Genomic DNA, 22676 nt, shown 5'->3' on the forward strand with positions numbered 1-22676 from the left:
TTAAAGTCCTTGGATATAGAAGCAGTTTGCGTGTCCTGCTGAGCTGCAAGCATCCAAAACAGCTTCTGGTGACGAGACTTTCCTTCATGGTCGGAAAGCTTTGTTATGGAGAAATCCCATTCCAGGGAAAGCACTTAAAAGCCCGATGATTCAGCATGCTGCATCCACTGACCGAGGGTGACAGCTCCTGCGAGGAAGGATGCTGCACTGTGGGTGGATATAAGCATCACCTGAAGCTACAAGCTTCCCCTGCAGTAGTGGCACAAGTGAGTGAGGCTCTGCAAAAAACACCCCCCCTCCCAATAAATTATTACTAGTTTTTCATTTTAAACAGCATTTTCTGGTAATTCAAATGAACAACCCTTTGGTGCTTTCTGTGGCTAGTGAGTTATAGTCCTTTTTGTACTTGCTTCCCAAAGGGATAGTTGCTTTCTATCTGTGGCCCCAAAGTGTATAGCAAATGAATTGAGACTAATAACTCATAGCTCATAACTTACTGTAGCAAGAAATCTAAAGCTGTAAAGAAGGTGAAAACTTTTTACAATAAATACTGTGACATTTTCGCTGTGTTTTAAGAGAAGATAAACACTGAGACTGAGATGACATTTGAGAAGTGGAATAGCAGAATAGTAAGTATTTCAAACAAAGCCTTGTGCAGCTCAAAGGTTATTTTGGTAAGTTGAGCTTGCTGTACAAAAGACAATCTCTTTTAAAAGTCAAATGAACCATGTAAAGACTTCGACAGGAACACTATTGCAGGGTGAATCCAGTCAGGCTTCTGACTGCTTCAGTGAAGAGCTAAGTATTTAGAAGTATCATCTCAAGGGCATGTTGAGGTATTTATTATTCACCAGCTGTATGAGCAGCTGTACACACTGTCATGTCAGGATGCCCAAGCCATGAGCTGAATGCTCTCCAAATCCTCGGTGTACACACACTCACTCTGTGTCTTTTCTCTGAGGTACAGAGACCCCTGCTTTAATCCTTGTTTATGTCTTTACTCACACAACTGGATGTGCAGGGTGTGGCTTTGCCCAGTGAGTGAGAAAATACAAAGAGCACAAACTGTCTTTGTCTCACATGGGTTTGCCAGCTACCACTGCTGAGATTGAATGGCTTCTTGTTGGTGAAGCCCTTGCACTGAAAAGCATCCCCAAAGTCAAGGAGAGGAGGGCTATGACCCCTTAGCTCACCTGCTGCCTTATCCTGTGGGTGAAGGTTTGACTTACAGGAAACTCTTAATCTTTCCAAAATCACTCAAGGTGTATGGTACTGCTGCAATAGTGAAGTTTCATACTGTCCCTAGCAGGGAAAGTTGACTGAGATGCTATAAAATCTATTTAGATTCAACCAAGGCCTTCAGAAATGATTAGCAATTGATAAATTTGACCTTTCCTGAAGGTAAGTATGGTTTCTTTCAGTCTGCCTCGAACTTAGCCTGCAAAATCCATGAGGTACCTCAGTTTCCTAAGGAGAAAAGATCAGCTTATTAAGTAAGGAAAAAGGTCAGGGACAGTAGCAGGTGGGGAAGTCAATGTCTTGCAGTGTGTATGAGACACCTCTGCCTTTTGGAGATATTGCAGAGACAGGAAAATATGGATATTTTTCTGTGACCTCACTTTGTGAGATGTGCTGGGGGAGGGAGGATGGTGTAACTTGGCCAATTGTCCTGGTGTCGGGCTGTATCAGAACACCTGGTGGTCAGATGTGGTCATCTGGTGGTATTTTCTGCTAATTTAAAAGTTTGGGCATTTGGCCACTTGCCAAGTACCTGTTTGGGTACCTGGAACTCCTGGAGTTGGTCCAGCAGAGGACTGTGAAGATGATTAAGGGGCTGGAGCATCTCTGATGAGGAGAGACTGAGGGAGTTGGGCCTGGTCAGCCTTGAGAAGAGATGACTGAGAGGGGACCTCGTCAACGTCTGTAAATATCTGGTGGAAGAGTGCCAAGAGGCTGGAGCCAGGCTCCTCTTGGAATGCCAAGCAATAGGACAAGAGGCGATGAGCACAAAGTGATGCACAGGAAGTTCCACCTGAACATTAGAAAGAACTTCTTTATTGTGCAGAGGCTGTGCAGTGAGACAGATTGCCCAGACAGGTTGTAGTGTCTCCCTCACTGGGAGACTGACTCAAGAATTGGATGCAATCCTGTGCCATGTGCTTTAGGATGACCCTGCTTGAGGAGGTTGGACCAGATGGCCACTGGGGTGGTTTTCCAGCCTTGCCCCTCCTGTAATTTTGTGTTTCTGTGACTCTTGAAGGTTAAGTCCTCCTATAGCATGTTCCTTCCTCTGAGAAGGTAAAGGGTGTCTTGTGTCATCAGTATTGCTTCTCAGGCAGGAGAAGGTTCTGTCCCCAGGGGCAGCAGGCATCACTCACTTGGGGGGACATGAAGTCTGTCTAAAGTGCATTGGAAATAACCCATGCATTGATGATGCTGACTGGGGGTCTCGGGCTGGGACAGTTATTTCAGCCTTATGATGTTGTTTTCAGCAGCCTCTTTTAGTTTTACTGATGTGTAAGGCCCCTCTCTGATGATGGAACTCTCAAATCAGATTTCTTTCAGCTCTTACAAGTCCAAGTATTCTCAACTATTTGTCATCTGGCTATCTGGCATTTTTCTATATTATTTTTCAACATTCTTCCAAATGCCAGAGAAACATTAGGAGGAGTTAAAAACCAAATTAATATCCCCTCCACCACACCACACCCACCCTCCCAAATGGATAACCACAATAATTTATTGTTGTGGTTTAACTCCAGCAGGCAATTAAGTACCATGCAGCAGCTCGCTCCCCGCCCCCACAGTGGATTGGAAAGAAGCAGTAAGCCTTATGGTTAAGAACAATTTAAGGCTTGAAACAGAATATAGCAATAATAACAACATACCACTAATATTAAATATGCTGTCCTCACTGTGCAGCCTCCTGAATTCTTGTGTAGCTCCTCACTTCCAGAGTAAGAGACATGGAAAAGTCCTTGGCTTAGGGTAAGCACTACTCAGGAATAGCCAACACACCCGTGTGTTATCAACATTATTCTCATACTAAATCCAAGAAACAGAGTACAGTACCAGCTACTAAGAGGAAAAAGAACTCTGTCCTACCCAAACAGGGACATTTAATAATTTTGGGGGCTTTCAAAATTACTAAAACTTTGAAACACATAGTTTGAATTTGCCTTACAATAGTTGAATCGTGATTGTTTTTCCTTTAAGCCTTCCAACATTGAAACATTAATACAGTCAAACTTTTTTTTTTTTTTTTTTTTTTTTTTTTTTTTTTTTTTTTCTGTAATAGCTTAATTCCAAAAGAGGGAGAAACATTAGACTAATGCAATTAGGTGAGTGGAATGCATTTTTCCCTCGGGCAGCTCTGGAGAGTGATAGTATATCATGTTCAAAACTGCAAGTGATTGTGTCAGACAGAGTTGGGCTGGGCAGATGTTGGCATGAAGCATGGGAGGGGGAGCTGCAGCTGATGCAGAGTCCCAGTGGGAGCATGTTGACAGCATTGCTCTGAGTCACTGGGGGCCCAAAAAACAACTCTGTCATGATGGCACACACTGTGGTGATGTTGGGTGAAGTTTAAGTGAGATCCTGAGCCTTTCAGCACCTTTATGTATGCTAGTTATTTTACTGCATGTACAGGTACATATGCATGGATTATAAGTCTGTTTTGGCTCAGCTCCTCTGAGCAAAACCACAACAGCTGATGTGAAATCCTTGCAGTTTCAGTGGGGCTTTATTTGTCACTGATGGAAAGGTGAGGGGGTGTGGGCAATTCCCTGTATGGCTTTTGCCATGTGGATGGTGCAGATCCTCTCTGCTGACAGCCTCCACCACGTGTGTCTCCAGGAGCAGTGGACCTGAGGACTGACCTGGCAGAGCAATGGGTGCTCTCAGGGCAGCAGGAGAAACTGGTGGTTAGTCTGCCTGCAGGAAAGGTGGGGAAAGAGCCTCAGGCAAAGTGTTGTTTTCAAGAGTTTGAGAAGACACTCAGGAAGAAGCAGTGACTTGTCTTCTGCCTTTGGGAAACTCAGGTGACAGGAAAGGGTGCTGACAGCAGGGTTCAGGAGCAGGGAGAGGAGACTGCAAAATCTGAACAGCTGGGAAAGGATCCCAAAACCAAGAATGTTTTAGGAAAGGTGTCAGGGACAGCATTTATCATGTTGTTATTTAATTGGATGTCAGAACAGTTTCACGTTGTGTTTGTCCCTGACGAGCTGGAGCGCAACCGCAGCGCGCAGTCGCAGGGCAGAGGAGATTAAGGCACAGACCTGTTCTGGGAGCAGTGCCCAGTGTCAGCAGCAGGGCTGCCCTGTGCTATTTATATTATGGCCACGAACAAGAAGTGTTTTAAAAGGACCCAAGAAAAGCAGTCCTGCTAACAGAGCCCCTCTAGCAAGAGAATGGCTTCAGGAGGGACAAGTATGCTCAAATATGATCAGCAGCTGCTGCCCTAGAGAGGGGACAGTTCTTCACAGTGGTCCAAAAAGATGCCCAATTGTAGTGAAGAGAAGGAGGACGTGTGGTGGAGAAGATGAAAACATGACAAAATTTGGGGGGAGAGCCTCAGTGATCTTGGTTGAATGCCTCAGTCCCAGAAACTCTTCTCTTGTGCTGAAGAGTTTTCAAGTCAACCAGCTTCATTCCCCTGAGCCTCTAAAAGCCCCAGATGTCAAATTTGTCCTATTTAAAGTTCAGGAATTGTTCTCTTAGTAGAAGCTTAATCTTTAACCTGGTCTCTTCTGAGAATGGCTCACCGTGTAATTTCCCCCTTCTGCGAAGAAGCCAGTAGCATTTCTTCAGCACAGCAATTTCAGATATTGAGTACACTACTTATTCAAGTTTACTCTTTTCCTTAAATGATAAAATTAGTAGGGTCCTAACACTGGATAATCTACCATATACATGAATGCAAAACTTTCAGGTTGGTCTAATAACCAATGCCAAAGCAAATAAATACATCAAGTTGTCAGAAAATACAAATACTGCATAAATTTGACAGGTGAGAAGGATGTAGCAATACAGGTCTATCAGCTATAAGCTTCAGGCACCTAAATTGTTTTAATCTAGTAAATCTTGATAGAATCATTAAAGTCCACGGAGAAATGTGTCTCTCATCTCTCTGCATCATTAGTTTGTGCAACATACAATGTGAAACGGCTGAATATCTTCTCAGGCTGCTCCTTATAGAGGAGGTTTATTAAAATAGGCTTTGATCTGGTAACCATTTTATGCCTCAATTAATCCTGGGTTGAATTCAGAGTGGTAACAATCTCTTCAGAGTTTGAATGACACTGCAATTAAAGTGTGTTATGTTTTATCAAAGGAAAACAATGTGTTTTGTTTGGCATTACTGTATTCAGACTAAGTAGGAACATGCATTCTGGAAGTTTCTTTGCAATATGGCACTTGAAACTGACCTTGGATCTCATGACTCATTTCTGCTGGGAATGTGGCATCCCTTACAGTTCTGAATCCAAGACTATTTGCTAGCCAGACACAAAAACACAGACTAGGAAGCAAAATGGAAGCAATAGATGAAGACATCTTTGGATTTCCATCAGAGTCTGGAATTCTTTATGTCTGATAGAAATTCAGAAGACACTGTCTTGCAGGAGTACCTGCAAATGCAAATATTGTTCAGCAATGTTTAAGCCTTGTGGATTTAATGGCCAAATAAACACATTTCCAAGCACCTGCAAGAGTTGTCTGCTGTGCTTTGTAAAGTTGGAAATGGCTCCTTGGCAGATGGCATGAGCACATAGTTAGTATTAATAGACACACACACAAGGAGAACAGGGGACTTCTGTTTGTAATTAAGCTAATCACAGAGGCAGCAGAGAGCTCCTGCCTTATCACTTATCACTGCTTAAATTCCAACTAGTAGACTGCATCAATGGGGCAAAGAGTTACCTTGGCATTTGATGCTCCCCAGTATCGTGTGCTTTAGGGTTTCCCTGGAGTTGTGAGTAGTCAGGGTAGGATATCCCACTCATTCAGCTCGGTTCTACTTCAACAGGTCAGTCTGCAGGTCTGCTGTAGAGCTAAAGGATTGCCAAACAATGGGTTATTTAAATCCGCCAACACAAATAAAGTGTGCAACATAAACAGACTAACATTTAAAGCTGCTTATTTAGTTCTTTTCTGCACGCTTTTGCATCTTTTTCTTTTCAGCTTGAGTTCTCAGACATTATTAATTGCAGTAACTTTTTATAGTCAGTGCTGCTTCTTTCAACTCCATTAACCCTTTAATTCCCCTCATGAATTTTGTTGTCAATCATAATAATGGGTAATGTTATCAAAAGAAAGCAGGAAATTTAGAGGTAAAAGGTGTTGACAATTGGTTATGAACACCTTTACGTCTCATTATCAAGCCTCAGAAATTTTCTAGGAATATACATTTCTGTAGAAGAAGAGGTTTTGAGGTGCAGCTGAAACCAGTCTGGAGAATCTCACGGGAAAACTGCATTTGGTGAAGTTTTGAACAGCAGCTCTAGGTAGGCTGTCTCTTGGAAGACCTTTGAAGTGCAGATTAAAGAATTCCAGATGATGACAAAAAACTTTGTTAAGAAAACAAAAGATCTGGGCTTCGAGCCACTCCAGGGTAGTTGGGTTTGTGCCTGGAAAGAACCCTGCATCCACACACTGCTGCTCTCAGGCTGCTCCTGTGGAGTGCCCCTTTCTTTCTCATCTTACAAGATGATCTTATGACATTTTTCACATTCTTTATCTGTGATGTGTCTCTTCCCCTGAGCTGCATCCTGACTTCACCACAAAATTGGCAGTAATTCTATTTCGTCAGTTTGCTTTTTAACTTCCTCTGGCCTTTGCCTGAAAGGATCCCCCATTTTTCGTAGTAACATAGAAGAGACCATAGAATGGTTTGGGGAGGAAAGCACCAGTGAAGGTTACCCAGTTCCAAGCCCACATCCCTAAATGGTCTTGGACCAACAGCAAACACACTGACTTATTGTGCCACAGAGACTTCCCACTCTGGCTGCTGTGCACCTGAACCCCACCTTTTGCCAAGCAGAGCCTTGGTTGCTGTTTGACAACTCACTTGTTTCCCAGCCTGGCCCTGGTTTCAGCGGGAAAGGGGTACCACAGGTTGGCCTCAGCCCAGCTGTGCAGCAGAGCCAGAAAATGCTGTGCTTGACCAAGGGGAATGAGAAGCAGCCTCTGCATTCAGAGGCTGAACATGTTGCTTTATTAAACCAAGAGCTTTTGATCCAGGGGGACCACGAAGAGGGAGGGGACTATGAAACAAATCAGGACTAAAACTCAGTCATAAGTTTTCCCCTGAATGTGAAATGTCAGCAGGCAGATTAATTCTGTACTTCAAAACATTGCTTCCTCTCTGGGTACAGGCAGATTTAGAGAAGGTCTTGTAACCATTCCTGCTCAGAAAAGCAAATGTGTTTTTAAGGCTGGCCCTTGCACGCCTGGAAGCAGCTGACAACAGCAGTGACATTATCAGCACAGGTAGTGCTCAAGTGCCTCCCCAGTAAAGACCAAGCCACCAGCCCCTTGCTTGCAGGTGTGTGCTCACCTCTCCTGCTCTTCGCTGCTAAAATCTGGCCAACCAAGTTTTAGAAATTTTCTTTGGTTATAAAAAGTGTGATTACACTTAAAGCTGCATAATGCTGTGTTTGCCATCAGGACAGTAATAAAGTTGTTCTGGCAGGCAGTGCAGATGTGCCATCGTCTTTGTAAGAGCTGTTAGTCATACTCAGAAAATAAGACTTTGGACTTTTTTTTTTCCATGCATGGTGATTATTAGGAATGAATCCCAGTCACTGAGTGTTTTATCTATTGATTTTATTTATCTATTTTATTTTGCTAGCTGGTACAGATGAGACTATACTCCATTTCACTATTTGATGTTTCAGTACTGGGATATAGGTATTCACTATTTCGTATTTCAGTACTGGGATCTAGGTATTACCAGCAGAAACAGCGAGTCCTTTGGAAATTAAAGCATTATCTCTGGTATCTTCCCAGTGCTGTATTTCTTAACAGAGCATGGTTCCAATGTGGAGCTGCATCTGTACAGTGTGAACAGCACAGAGTGTGACATGCTGGTACTTCTATCACATCTCCTGTGATATTCCTCCTTCTTTCACCCACACCTGTGGATTTCCTCATTTTGTCTGGGAACATAATTCAAAAGAAGTGATAACTCAGCCAAGAATGTCAGAACTGATTGTTTAGTCAGTCATTGCTGAAGTGCAAAGAGAGGAAGCTGGCCCAGAGTGAGCACCTCACTGGTATGAAGGAAAATGAGCTGGTCTCAATTTCTCACAACTCTACATTTCAATTGAACTGCTTTCTTTTCTCTTGCACGTTATGTTTATTTTGTGAACTCACTCAAAACTTATCATTTCCTCAGAATCATCAGACTTTCTGTAAGGAGTGAAACTGTTTTATTAGCCTTGGAGAATGCTGCAGAATTTTTTGTTCTCATATAGTAGAACATGACATTACAGACTTCCAGCCAGAGTAAGAGACATAGATATCTCTGTACCTTAAATATAGATTTTAAAATCAAAGATGCTTTATCCTGCCTGCAGTAGTACAAAAGCAGTGAGAAGTGAATGTTGTAGTTTATTATGCAACATTTCTTGTTGCAATAAAGGTGGCTTTCTTTCCTCATCCGACGTTTGAGAGTGTCTAATGTTGAAGTAAAAGTTCCACATGGATATATATTTTTTAAAGACCAGTTAATATTTTCAGATAGAAATCGCCTGGCACTGTGAAAAGGGATGAACCTTCTTGTAATACTCTTTAAAGCTGAGATTTGGCCCAAGTCACTAATTCTCAAGAAAATACTCTGCTCTTTGTATCAAGATGGAACAATCACTTCAGCTTATATACAGGAAATGTTGGGTATAACAGTCATCACTTGCACAGATCTTGTTAACAAGAACATAATTTCCTAATCACTCCCTTGAAAGCAAATCCAGATGATAGAAGCATAGTTGAACTCCTGCCAAACACCTCAAGAACTCTAATTTCACACCCAGCCTCCTTCAGGAGTGCCAGGATAACCTCAACTATTCTGTGAAAAATAAACCCCAAATTTAAGCTCTAAAACCCCCTAACTTAGGCCCTATGCTCATAGTTCCTCACACCTGTACCCATGAAAACAAAACAGTATCAGTTGGAATAATACAAAAATTTAAGAAATGAGAGTGCAGCCACCTAGATGTGTTTGTATTACACACCAAGGCAATATAAAACTGTGCAGGCAATATTGCCTTAGTGGCAACATCCTAATCCATCACCCCATGCTCTTGAATTAGGGCTTCAGAGGAAAAAAAGTTGAGGGATTTTAAAATATAGAGTGTCAGGAGGACAAAAGAACAGATTCTAATTTTTATTGGTGGTCCCTCTGCCGTGAAGGCGTGTGAGATTTAATGAGTCATGCAAAAGGCTTTGATGTTGCATCACCTTCACTCTGCAAGTGCTGAAAACAAGAGCCTTCACTGGTGGTGGAGGCTTGTCTTGAGGTGATGCAACTGGAGATTGCTGCAAGTTCAGAGATATGCTGCTTTTCAATATAATGCATCTCTAATACCAGTAAACACTCAAAGCTGGTACACTTCCCTCAGGTTGTTACAATACTGCTTTTAAAAAGCAAACAACTGAGCAAGCTCACCCACCACGTTTGTAGACCATGTTGCAGGTTACGGCAAATATGGAAGACAAATCTAATTTTGTCTACAATTTCTCCATAACTTGTGAGGCTGTCAACTAGTTACCTACTTAAGAAAAAATAACCCCAGAACAGTATATGAGTAGCTGATAAAATTATTGTATTGCTTCAGAGAAGTTTTTTCCTTTTTTTTTTTTTTTTTTGTAGGGTTTCTAAATAGGATGAGAGGTGGAGCTCGTCATTTTGCCACGCCCATAGTGAGGTTTATAAAGGGAGGTTATCAAAGGGAAGTTCTCTTCTACCAGTCTATGACAACAGGCAGTTTCATTTAATTGGTTTTTATCTTAAAAAGTAATACTAATCCTACCATGTCAAGGCTTCTTAAAAGTTCCTGTACTGGGGATACTCCTCTAAATGAACCTTTGAGGCAGCAAGGAAAGGTAAGTCATGGGGTCTGCTTTACTACCTTAATTCCTTTTCTACACCTAATATTTCTGTGTCAGAGAAAGGGGTATTACTGTCCTTTCAAAGGCCTGTGTTTTCTCTGCCATTTGTGATTGGAGTTTTGTTCTCTATAGCTTTGTAATCCTCTATATTAAGTCAAATGGAGAAAAAAGCAGCCTTAAAAAAGCATCCCCAAAATGGGAGAGGTTGTTCTTTGTCATAAGGTAGTTATGCTTTCAAGGCTGATGACTTGGAGGGCTAATTTGCACCACCTGGCCACAACACTGAGGTTAATGTGGCTGCTGTAATTGTGCTGCTGTTTGCCAGTCATACCAATATTAACTTCTCAAGCAGACAAATAAAAGATATGCTGTGCTTTATTGCACAATTGCTGTGGCTTAGTCATGACTTTTTGATACACCCAAAAATCCTGCTATAATTTTTGGTTTCTACTGTATCACAGTTTCCTTATATGCCCATGCACAGGATTGCTTATGAGTTACTGTGTTCAGCAGAGGCCTCGTGAGTGACAGTGGATGTCCCTCCATGGGATCAGGTGCTGTAAAAGTTTGTTTGCTCTTGAACACAGGTGTTCACATTGGTACAATAATTCTGAGGACAGGTCTGTATCTGTTTACAAGATGTCTGGATGAAATCTTTCATAGTCTTCTACTGAAGTCAAATGCAGTGTAGTAAAAAGTGATCACAGCAATGCTGGGTGTGTAGCATGGATGGGGCAAGGACACTGGTCAGCATAAAAAATACCCCTCTCATTATACCCTTTACCTGACTCTGCGTTTATTGCTGGTGTGATGGTAAAGCAGAACTGTGAGGAACTGGAGAGAGGAGGATAAACCTTAAAAGTACTTTTTAGGAGCTCCTTTCAGGCTTCTGGGAAACTGAAAGGAAGTGTGGGTGGACTTCTTGGAAAACTTAATATGTAACCAGACACAAGTGTCTTAACTTTCTTCTCCAATTACTTTATCTGTACGTAACTAGACCAGAGAAGAGTAGTAAGTTTCCTTTTATAAACTTTCAATACAGATGAAGTAGAAGTCACTAATATTTTTTGTACTAATTGTATGCAAAACATGGGAACATTTGAGGGTCACTAGTCTAACAGTGTTCTGAGCATATTCTGGAATAACTGGCATGGGCTACAGAAATAATCAAAGTAATGTTTTCTATAAAACTGGTGCCCTTGATGGGTTCTTTTCAAGGTATAAGCAAAACTGTGAATTAATGTATTGGCAAAAGCTGACTGATGGCCTCTTGGGCAAAATGTCATGATGCAAGCTGGAGAGACTGTCACATCATTTTGAATTTGTAATTAGTTGACATGAGAAAATAAATGCATCTTAAATTTGAATACACATATTTTCTACCTTGATAATGCTGTGGCATTTCTTTGGAGCCAGTGGTAAACTTGTAGGATGCTTAACTTGAGCAGTGTGGTCATTTCTGCTGCCCACCATGTGTTTTCACTGATATGTAGCAAATTGTGGCTGTTCTGGGTTGGGGTGAGAAGAGTCTTGTTTGACAGCTTAGCATCTCCTGCAAGGCAGGCCCTTGGCTTTATCCACTGCCGCTCTTCCGGAGGCTGTCATGCTGCAGCTACATTGTTGCCAGCTATTTTTAAGTGTGTTGTATTTATTTTAAGTAACGTATGTTATTAAACTGCTAAAAATTACTTGTTGTTAAAAAATACTTGCTGATATCTCTTGCTGTACTAGTGCAGTAGACTGGGGAGATGTAGGAGGAGGAAAATACTCTCAGTACTGTCAGAGAGTCTTAGGTGTCTCTACTCTTGGATCCTTTTGGATGGGTTTTCTGGATCAGGGAGAAAGTTGAAGCTTTTTCAAATGTATAATGGAGAGTTACTTATTTTTGACACCATTGCATAGCTTAACACCTTTGTCAATTTGGTCATCCCCCAAGCAGGAATTAAAGTGACTTTGTGAATTGTGCAATACTTAGCATAATTCTGATACCTGCTATTCAACACAGATGACTGAAGTGACACTGACTGTCCTGTGGCTGATTACTTATTTCATCTGATAAATTTAGATAAAACTTCAAAAGGATAGTTTTGAGTAGCCAAACTACAAGCCTTTGGGTCCCACCTTCCTTTTCTGGTTTGATTTTTGGAGAACCTTATGTTCTAAATGTAGGAAGAGTTATTGGTGGTGAGCTGAGTAATGAAGAGAGAGATGGCCAGTGGCAATCTCTTGTAACTTCCTTATAACTTCTTTGAGGCAGTGTATGAAGACTGACATTGACAGAGGCATTACCTTGACACGGTATTCCATCAGTCCCTTTACATTTCACAACTTCTGCTATCAGAAGATTTAAGCAGAAAAGTATATAGGTGACTATAAAGTCCATTTTATCTGTACTGCTGAGAAGACCCAAGCTGATCCTGCTCAGCTGGATGCCTTAATGCTTTATGAATTCCTCTGTTCAACTGTTATTTATTTAAATTGTGGGATCCCTAAATCAGAATGCTCTACAGATCTTAAAATAACTGCAGTTTCTTTAACATTATTTGATGTCTTTAAGTAATGTATTTTTTCTCAGGACAGTGCTGTCAGAGGACAGAGACAGCTGGCTTTTGTTGCCCTAGTTTAGTTTTAGTCAAACCAACTTTCTAAGTTTAAACAGTGAATCTTGTGGACTTGCAATTTTTCAGTTTTTGTCCACCTGACAGTCATGCATATAGGCATCAATTCCCAACACAAGGAAGAGGACTGAAATTCAACTCCTTTGTGTAAGCTGGAAGAGGAGTTGCAAAGGATGTGGTATACAATTAAAACTCTCCTTAGGTAGCTGAGATCTAAATAATAAACTGAGAAAGAAATATCTGCCAATCAGATGTCACTTGGCCTGAAACAAAGTTTTGAGGGGTGTTTGTAAATTGCTTGAAAGCCACACCAGATAAAAGATGTGTTTAGTATATAAATGTATTTAGTATCCTGTGAATGGCTTTAGGATGATGTATTGTCTCTGCTGCAGCAAAAATCTTTCACTGGGATGCAGGAGCTACAGGCAACATGTGATCATGGGAGAAAACCAGATAGAGAAATCCTATGATGGGCTTGTCAGATGACAGAGAACTTATTCTGCAGCTGTTCTGTGGAACAGAGCAACAAGAAACGTTTGTCTGACGGGTGGCAGTGATGTCTCTGGGCTCCCTTTGAAAGGAACCCTGAGCTACTGGTACAGTTCTGTCCATCAAAACAATGTGGCACAGAGGGATTGATGAGGCTTTGTTGCAGCACTCACTGGGTGCTACTGCAAGAAATTTGGAGAGCTGCCTTCTGATCTGTGACAGTGAAGGTCTTATTTCAAGTTTTATTGGTTTCTGTGATACATAATAAATCATAAATAAAATGTGTCTGTTCTGCAGTAGCCTAACTGTACCCATTTAAATCCACTGAATGGATTGGTGGTACAGGATATATGGCCTCAGAGTTTCCTGTGTATGTCCTGCTGTACAGTGTGGGGTTTATATGTTTTTTTCTTGATGAAACTCTTTAAAACTAAATTCCAAGTAAAGATTTGTTCAGAATTTTGCCTGAGGAAAAGTGAAAGGCATTTCTGCTTTACTCACAGCCCTAAGCATATGGGCTGGTCCTGGAAGGTGCTGGAGAGCCCACTGAGGAGTGACCAGTGGGAGCTGGGTGTCAGTCTGTGTGCTTGCAGGGTGCTGCAGCAGGGCCCGAGCTCCATGGGGGACCCACACACTCTTTTATATGAGCTTAAGTGAGGTGTTAGGGGCTTCCAGCCCACAAAACTGATTTTATTAGAACATAAAAATAAATGTGAGAAGAAAAAGCACTTACCAACAGGAGAGAAATCTGGTAGTGAGATTCAAGCACCCTAATAATATATGCCTTCCATGCCCTATGTGTCCTGTGCAGGAGGGTCATTCCCCCCTATCTTTTCTACCTGTCTAATTTTGGGACTTCTGAAGTTGAAGAAATTTTGTGCTGTCTCCAATTTATTTCCTCTTCTTGTTGAGTTTGCCTTCTGGTTCAAGCCCCTGGCACAAACCCAGTGCTTTGCTCAGGCATCTGCCATTGTCCACTTGAGCATCACATTGAAAACGAGGGTTTCACTCCCAGCTTACCCCATGGAGTGCACTCACAGCAGTTAAATAAATAGCTCTGTGTGTGTGTAAACATAAAACCTCTTTGAGTTGGATTCTCTTGCCATGCTGCAGGGTGCCTTTCTGTTCGTATCAAGCACAGACAGGGCCATTTCTCTGGGATGGGGACTGGCTAAACAGTGACCTTATTCCAGTTAAAAAAAAAAAAACACTATAAAAGAAGCAGTAAATTGTGTTCCTGGATTTATTGAGTTCTTAGTGTCAGAGCACTGTTACATTGGCTTGAACATCCTTTTTTCCTGCACAAAATAGTAGGGGAAAGAACATAGCACTTCAAACAAGAAAGGCTGTAAGCACCTGTGCTGGCACCTGTGCTGAAAAAGGAAAGCAGGAGTGTTCCTGGGATAAAAACACTGCGCTTCCCGGGGTAGCATCACGTCACCTGGTTACAACTGGGACAAGTTCAGTTGGATTTTTCTTTATATGTCTTGTATGTCAAAATATATTGATAATTTTCATATTCTGGAAATTAAACTTCAGCATCAATTTGTCATCAAACAGGAGTAGGAAAGCTGAACTCTGACATCTTGTCTTGGATTCAGCAGTTTCTCACAACCAACACGTCATGCCGAGGGAAAACAGAGCAATGCTGAAGTAAAACGATGTGCTGTGCTCGTGCTCTCGACCGGGCAAAAGGCATTTAGTTTGATGAGGTGCCAAACAGTGTCATCTGAGAGTGTTGTAAAGCCTTCCAGCTGTCCAGTGTATGCTAACTAACTATCTGGGTGACCTGGAATTTATCCCTGTGAGTATTTCACCAGCAGTGACCTTGCCTGATCCCGTGGCTTCAAGATCAAGTGCATTTCTTTGCATTCTCCCAGCAATGTTTCTGGCCGTGGCTGCAGCGCTCTGAGCATCCTGCCCACTGCAGAAGCATGGACTGTGGTTCCTCAGCCAGGCTCCCCTCTCAGCTCCCTCCCTGCTTGCTGCAGGAGATGCTGCCCTGCTCTGTTGACTCATGTGGAAGGTGTGGCATGTTTCTACCAGAATGGGAGGGTGTAAGAGTTGCAGCAGAGTGCAGCAGACTCCGAGATAGGCCCTGCAGGGAAATCAATCTTATGGGAAAACACAGGTTGCAGCTCACATTTTTGCTACGTGAGTTTATAAGCAAACTGACTAACAAAAAGGGAGAAAGATTGGACTTGTACCACCAGCCTGCATAAAACTGCTCTCTGTTTTGGAAAAGACAGACCTGCTTTCAGCTGATGCTGGATGCTTCAGCTGCAGACACTATGCAGCTGCTCATTTTTTCCACAAGTTACTACCTTGATTCACCTTGGACATGTTCAGTTCAGTAACATCTTGTTATGGGAACTTTCAATAGCTGACTAATCCTGATGAAAACAGAAAGGCTTTGTTAAATGAATTCATGACTGGGAAATAAGGACTGTGTTTTCACAAGTTTTATTTAGAGCTCCGAAATGCATGTTCACCTTTTGTACATACATTTTATATCTAGCACTCTTTCCTAAAGCAGTCATGCCTGAAAATATCTGATGCCATCCCAGCAGCCTTTGATGCAAAGGTGTGAGTTTATTGAAGGCAGGAGCTGTGCCAATTGTTCTCTCAGGCTCAGCTGAAGGACACTGGTCATTCCAAAGGAAAACAGCTACTGGGAGGCTGCTGCTCCAGCAAGTGCCACAGTTTGAAGAGAGCTTAGCCACAACATTAACACAGGCTGGGCTCTCAAGGGCAGATTGCATGTGCCTCTGAAGAAACAGTAAGGCTTGTTATTCTGCACAGAATCTACTGTACTGATAGGTTTATGAGAGAAGGATACAAACAAAACCAAACCCTTCCAAACTCCAAAACTGCCAGTTTTGCTAATCTAAGCTAAAAGGCTTTGTCTTCTAAATGTGACAAATTGTATAAATCTATGAGGGAAATAGTGTGCATGTAAATGACAAATCAATCCAAAGTAGCTGATTCTTCATTTAAGTGATGACTTTTCTTGATTGGTTTGGCCAGCAAACGAAAAACAGAAGTGTCTGGGAAAGGCAGTGAGAGAAGTATCTACATTTAAATTGTGTATAGTATTTTAATTAGTTTAGTACTCTTCCAAACCAGTGCTTACACACAGTGTGCTGAAGGAAAAGCTTTGCAGAGCAGAATGTTGTGGAAGCATAAATTCAACCTGATACTGTAAAATAACTTGGAAACTTCCTAATTTTTTTTTTCTAATGGGTAAATAAAGCACATGTTCATGTTTGTGGGCTGATGCACTGTGTTCTGTGGCTCTTGTCTGCAGAGCAACGTGAAGAAACAATAATTCATGTGAGCTCTGTACTGCAGTTTCTTGGAGAAAATATTGCAGCTCGATAATGAAGCCAAAAGTTTCTTACATAGTAGAATTCAAATACAGGCTATCCCTATCCAGGGGTTGAGGGTTGCAACCCATCTTTTCAACCCCTTCCCATATCACTTTGTCTTATTGTGTCATATCATGGAGTACTTAAATAAGGTAACAAGCTGTCACTCTTATCTCACAGACTGGAATTTTTTCCTTCAACTTGAAATTCACAAGATGTGATCATGTGGCAATGCCAATGTAACTGAAGGAGTAAAAGGTATTTATACAATAGTTATGTACAGTCCTGCCCTGAAGAACCCTCTGTGGCTTTTTTTGAGTCTCCCTTAATGGGTAAACTTCCAGCTCTACATACACTCTAGATCCCAAAAAAGCTCAGTTGGTTTTGTACTCTCTGTCAAATATACAAGTTTCCAGTTTTAGCTGTAATTATTTGTGTGGGGTCATTACCACAGTACAATTGTCCTCAAGCTTCAGTGCATTTTAGCTTTCCCATTTTGCAGGCAGGAGGCCCCCACTTTGTGACAGACCTTTTGCAAGTGCAGGTTTCTGATCCTCACAGAGAATATAGGTAGCTGTAATATTTGTCAATGAAGTTCTTCTCTTAGTGATAAGAGGTGCTCAGCTGGGTATGGTAGGCAAATCAGCCCTCACTGATTTGAAACATGAATAAATACCAAGTTCTATTTCTCAGCCTACTCCCCCAAGAGATCCAATCCTATGAAATCTCCAGATTTTGTTACCTGTGCCAAGCACAATGATCGCCTCCTGCTTTCGGTCAAGATGCATGTGGAAAGGTGTGAAGTGTTGGTGGGCTGTTCCTCCACCTTGCAGATGAGGAGGGCTGAAGGATTGACTCAAAACACAAGATACTAAAGGGGATCTGCCCCTTAGCAGGTTGGAGAAGGCTTGAAACGTGCTCCTGCAGTGTTTCACGATCACTGGGCTGTGACAATGCCACTGGCACCCCCTGCCCACGTTTCTCCACTGATTAAATTGTGTAAAAGATTAACATGGTCCTTTCAGCAGAGATGGGAGCATAGGGATGATTGTCACACTGTGGATCTATGGAAAAGTGACTCTTGCATTCCTCCAAGGAAAACTGGATGGTTGGGATTGATGAGATGAAAAGGAGAGACTTCTTTGGTTTATGGGAGCACCTGTTATGATCTGTGCAGGACAAATGAGGTGATGCTACACACCCTTCCATGTCCCATCAGCTGTCACATGAGCACCTTATCTAATCAGAGGTTTACATTTCTACAAATTATAGCCTTAAAGCCTTCATAGGTTTGTACATGCATAATGGACTGCAGGTAATCCATTCTGCTCACCCAAGGCAGGCGTCCAAGAACTCTTACCTGCTTCACCAGTGCTATAAAGAGAAAAACTTTTGGATTTAGATTTATGTATTAAATATTATTTATTATAAATATATTTCTACAGTATACATGTATTAATGTATATGTATACTATACATATATTCTATATAGTAAACATTTTTATATAAATATAAATGTGTACTATATTAACGTATAGTATACATTATGTATACTATGTATACTATATGTATAAATGTATACTATATATTTATGTAGTATACATTTTCATCTAACAGCTGAAATAAAAATCAAGTTACAAGACTTGAGCTGCTTTAACTATTGCTACCGATACTGGAATCTGTCTTTACATCTTTGAGTTGGTCCTCTTTTTATGTACAGAAATTTAAGGTAGAGAAAGGTGCCAGAACTGTTAAAATGGCTAAGATGGCAGTTCACACCCTCACTCTTTCCTGGGCTCTCTTTCCTGGGTAAGGCAAGCAGGCAACAAGGAGCCTGCAGTGATACTTCTACATGGAATCACTGGATGACTCTGGTTGAAAGAGATAATCTTGTCCACTCCTGTTCTAAGCTATCCCAAACAGATCAAGTTGCTCAGGAACTTGTTGAGTTCTGAATATCTCAAACATTCAGATTTTCCAGCCTCACTGGACCCAATGTTCAACCACTCTCATGATGAAAACACTTTTCCTAACATGTAATCAGGATTTTCCCTGTTGAAACTTGCCTGTTGCCTCTTGCTGTGTCTGTGTGCCTTTGAGAAGATCCTGGCTTCATCTTCCCTACACCCTCCCCTTTAGTAGCTGAGGGCTGCAGTCATACATCCCCCACACACCTTAAACCTTCTCATGTTCAGGCTGGACCAACCCAACTCTCTCAGGCTCTCCTGTATCACACACTCCATCTCCTTGACTATCTTGGTATGGTAGGCTGGGCTCCAGAGTGTCTGTCACTGGTTTGTGGCTCCCCAGTACACAGGTACTGCACTTTTGCAATCCTTGAGTACAGCAATTACTGTCTTGGATCTGCAAGCCCAGCTCAGTGTAGAGCTGCCCTCCTTTACTGCAAGGACATTCTGCTGAGCATTTTTCAATGTGTTGTCAATTTTTCAATTTGACCCCTCAGGTCTTTTTCTTTTTTTTTTTTTTTTCCCCTCTGAAGTTTGTCTCCAGCTGGCTGGGACCCAGCAAGGTCATTCCTTCCCCGGGGCAAGAATTTGCATACTTGATTTCCAGACCTGTTGTCCTCACCTCTTTTCTGGTCTGATACATGCACAGCTCTTGCACTGCTCTGGAGAACTGTTTTACTTTTTAAAGGAAGTTACTGAATTCTGTAACTTAGCAAAGACACCTGTTGTGGTGTGTTGCAATATCCTGTTTTACCTTCTCCCTTCCCCCTCGCCCCTCGCTGAGTGTGCCCTGTCAATCAGGCTAACATACCAGCAAGGCGTCGTGTGATAGGTGTCCCTAGTCCCTTGAGACCCTGCCCCTTCACCTGGTTGGTGGCTCACCTGTCCCCTCCCCTTCCCCTGTCCTGAGCTTAAAATGTTAATGAGACCATGCGGCCTTATTAGCAGCAGTGGCCCGGTGCAGACATCTCTGTACCCATGGAATAAACATCTGGCAACCTTCTAGCAGAATCCACTCCCTTTCTCTCCACCATCGCCAGAAGCTCTCTCTCCTGGGGTAAACGGAGTCCTGACAGCCTGGATTTGCCCCGCTGCACTCTCCAGCAGCCAAGGTATCTCTGGGGTAAAACACCGCAGTGCTGCCTTTGGCCCAGCAGCGAAGGTCAGAACTGGCCCAGGCACCATCTAACTGGTTATATTGAGATTCATATTCCAATAGACACCCAGTTGGTAAGTTTAGACAATTTGTGGGCAAAGTGCTCATAGTAAAGCACTAGGTTAAAACAGAGGGTTGGTAGGAGCATTTATCCCCCTCTGTCTAGCCACCTAAGGGATTTTTGCTGAATGTTCTCTGATGTGCTAAATTTTCTTCACTCACTGTAAAGAGAGATCTGAAAAACTAATCCAATAATAGTGGGGGATTCAGCCCATTTAATCTCAAGCACCTGAACTGATCTACCTGCATTTTTCTCAGCCATAAGTTACTTTTTGAGTTAAAACATCTGTCTTTTAAACCAACTTGCTCTTCTAAATGTTTTCCTGGTGCTGAAGTTGGTACATTTTATATCCCTGAGGCAATTTTGAGTGTCCCCCAGACGCTGCATAACACTCCTATGGAAGTTCTCTTTGGACACTTCCTACTGTGCTTGTTCAGCAGGCTCATTTTCAAAGATTGTCAGCTTGGATAATTCAGCTTATTATTATTATTATGCCATCAGGACTCCTCATGTTAACCTTGGGATTTGCTGTTTTAAAAGAATTTCAGAAAATGGCTCAGGTCAGAACACAAAGACAGGCACTTTTTTGTGCCTTTTTTTACTTTTGAATATATATTTTAATGCTTTCCCCTTGAACCTTCTTTTCAATTCTAAACTGATGATGAATCTATATAATCCAACTACAAAATGAAGCCTAAAATTGAGTACAGGAAATGCTAAATCTGGAGGCTGGTGGTGAGTTGACCTGGAGCAGAGCAGCTGCTGCTAGCTGTCTTCCATGTGTCTCTTACTCCCTCCACGTTGAACAGGAGAAGGCTGATGTGTGTTCTGCCTTAGCTCTGTGTATCCCCCAGGCTTTAGGCCATATCTGAGGAGTCTGTGTCTGCTTTCAAAGCTTGATCTTCCCCCCCACTCAGTGGAGTTATTCCCTGTGCCTGTTTCTGGCCAACAATACCAGCCTGTGAGACAGATACTGTCGTCTCAAGTGGTGACACCCCAGTGTTGATGGGGCCTTGCTGGGTACTACAAAACCCAGGAACTGTCCCATATTTGCTTTTCTAAATCTGAAAAAGAAAAAAAAAGGTGACTTTAAAATTAGATCCCTTTTTGCTTCTCCTTCAGAGTGGATGGGATTCAGAGCTCTAGCAAAACTGCAGGGCAGCCCAGAGACATAAATAAGGAGCAAACAGTTAAGGCTGGAATGCCTTAAGGCAATATTATTGCCAAATTCTTCATCATGGGAAACCTTAGTCAATGCTGGCTTTTCTTTCCTCTCTATAAAACATGCATCATCACAGCATAATTTTGTTTATAAGGAAACATTAAAAAGAAATTGGTTAAATTATTCTAGTGCATGAAACTAAGCAGAAACCTGATCAACTCTAGTTATTTTTAAACCAAATGCTTTCTGTAAGATGATATTCCAGAAAAAAACCCTTAAAACATAATGCATGAGTACATATAGAAATGCATTAGTAGCAAACTGCAGACATGCACCAAACAAAATTGGTGGTTTTGTTGGATGTAGAAGTCACGACACTGGCACTGCCACTGCCAAGTGGGACAGACTTTTAGTTCTGTGATAGAAATTGAAATGTATACATCAATGGTCTGAACTAAATTTTAAAGAAAAGGATGCCTCAACTAATTGAAGGAAGATAGTTTTCTCCAAATGGAGCAAAGAGAATTTTTTTTTTTAGATAAGTGAGATGTGACAACCTGCTGCTAAGACTGTGATAAATACACAGTCTCATCTGGTCATCCTATTAGGTCTGCCACCTACTGCTGGATATACTGGTTTGGCACTGCTTGTCATGCAAAAGAAAAGGTTTGCCAAATCTGTCGCACTAGCTAAGTAAAATCACACAAACTGAGCTCTGTTACACCCTTTCCAAGTTGGAAGATAATTACTGTGTCTCAGAGTTACTGGGCAGGAAGGCAGTGAAGGTATTTACTAATAGGAGGAGGACAGGCAGGCTGCTGCAAAAATGTAAGTGTCGCTTCAGTTGGCTGGAGCTTTGAAGACAGCAGTGTCTGCAAGTCACTTGGACCATGGAAATTCCCCTCTACAAGAAGCTGAGGAGGGACAGGAGAGGACAGTAGAAATGACAGAAATTGGTTTACTGCTCTATAGGAAGAAAAACTGAAAGGCTTCCCAAACAGAGTAGAAGTCTTCCTGAGAAAGAATGCATGCTCTTTCCTACAAAGTTGCTAAGTAGGACAAGCTTGGATTTACTTTATATGTAAATGACCAAAAAAAGTTTGTTTGCTTTGTAAATGAGAGGGAGGAAACAGAGTCTTATAAGAAATCTCTAGGTCCTTTTTTGTGCCAGTAGATGACTTGAAATCAGAGCACTGGAGAGAAGCAGAACCACTGGGACAAATCTGTGTTTGGAATGGGAAGAGCAAAAGAGGTGGGAAGCGCTCGGTGTCAGCATCTCACATCTTCTGGGACTGCCTTCCTTGTGAAGCACTCTGGGTCAGACTGGGTTTCTTGTAGTTCTGAAGCTGGAGTTAGTGTTAAACTCAGCTCTGTTTCTTGATTTCTTTGCTTTGGGTCCTTGCCTTTGTGCCTTCCCTGTAGTGCACAGAGCCGAGGCCAGAATAGATGCAGAGGAATTACTCAGGAACAGTGAGGCAGCACAGGGCTGGGCTGTTACCAGCAAGTTGAGAAATCTGCCAAACTGTGAAGTAGATGGGGGTTTTTGTTTTGGTTTTTGTGATTCATGCACAGCTCATAAAAACAGTCGTTCTTTCCTTTGACACTGGAAGCCATAAAATTAATGTTTCTGTTCATCTTTTCAACAGGAAAGCATATGTAAATAGTGATATACATGGTTTTCTGATTTACACCCTGAGTTTGTCCATTTCTGTAATTTGTCAAGCTATTCTCCACTCAGTAAATGCTTG

General features: G+C 41.9%; 1 protein-coding gene across 1 annotated transcript in view; it reads left to right on the forward strand.

Moving 5' to 3' along the window:
* MAPRE2 (microtubule associated protein RP/EB family member 2) overlaps positions 1 to 22676 on the forward strand; it is a 98307-nt gene that overhangs the window by 570 nt on the left and 75061 nt on the right. The gene's annotated exons all lie outside the window — the stretch shown is intronic.

The sequence above is a fragment of the Zonotrichia albicollis genome, chromosome 1, assembly GCF_047830755.1.
Source record: "Zonotrichia albicollis isolate bZonAlb1 chromosome 1, bZonAlb1.hap1, whole genome shotgun sequence".
Lineage (NCBI taxonomy): Eukaryota > Metazoa > Chordata > Aves > Passeriformes > Passerellidae > Zonotrichia > Zonotrichia albicollis.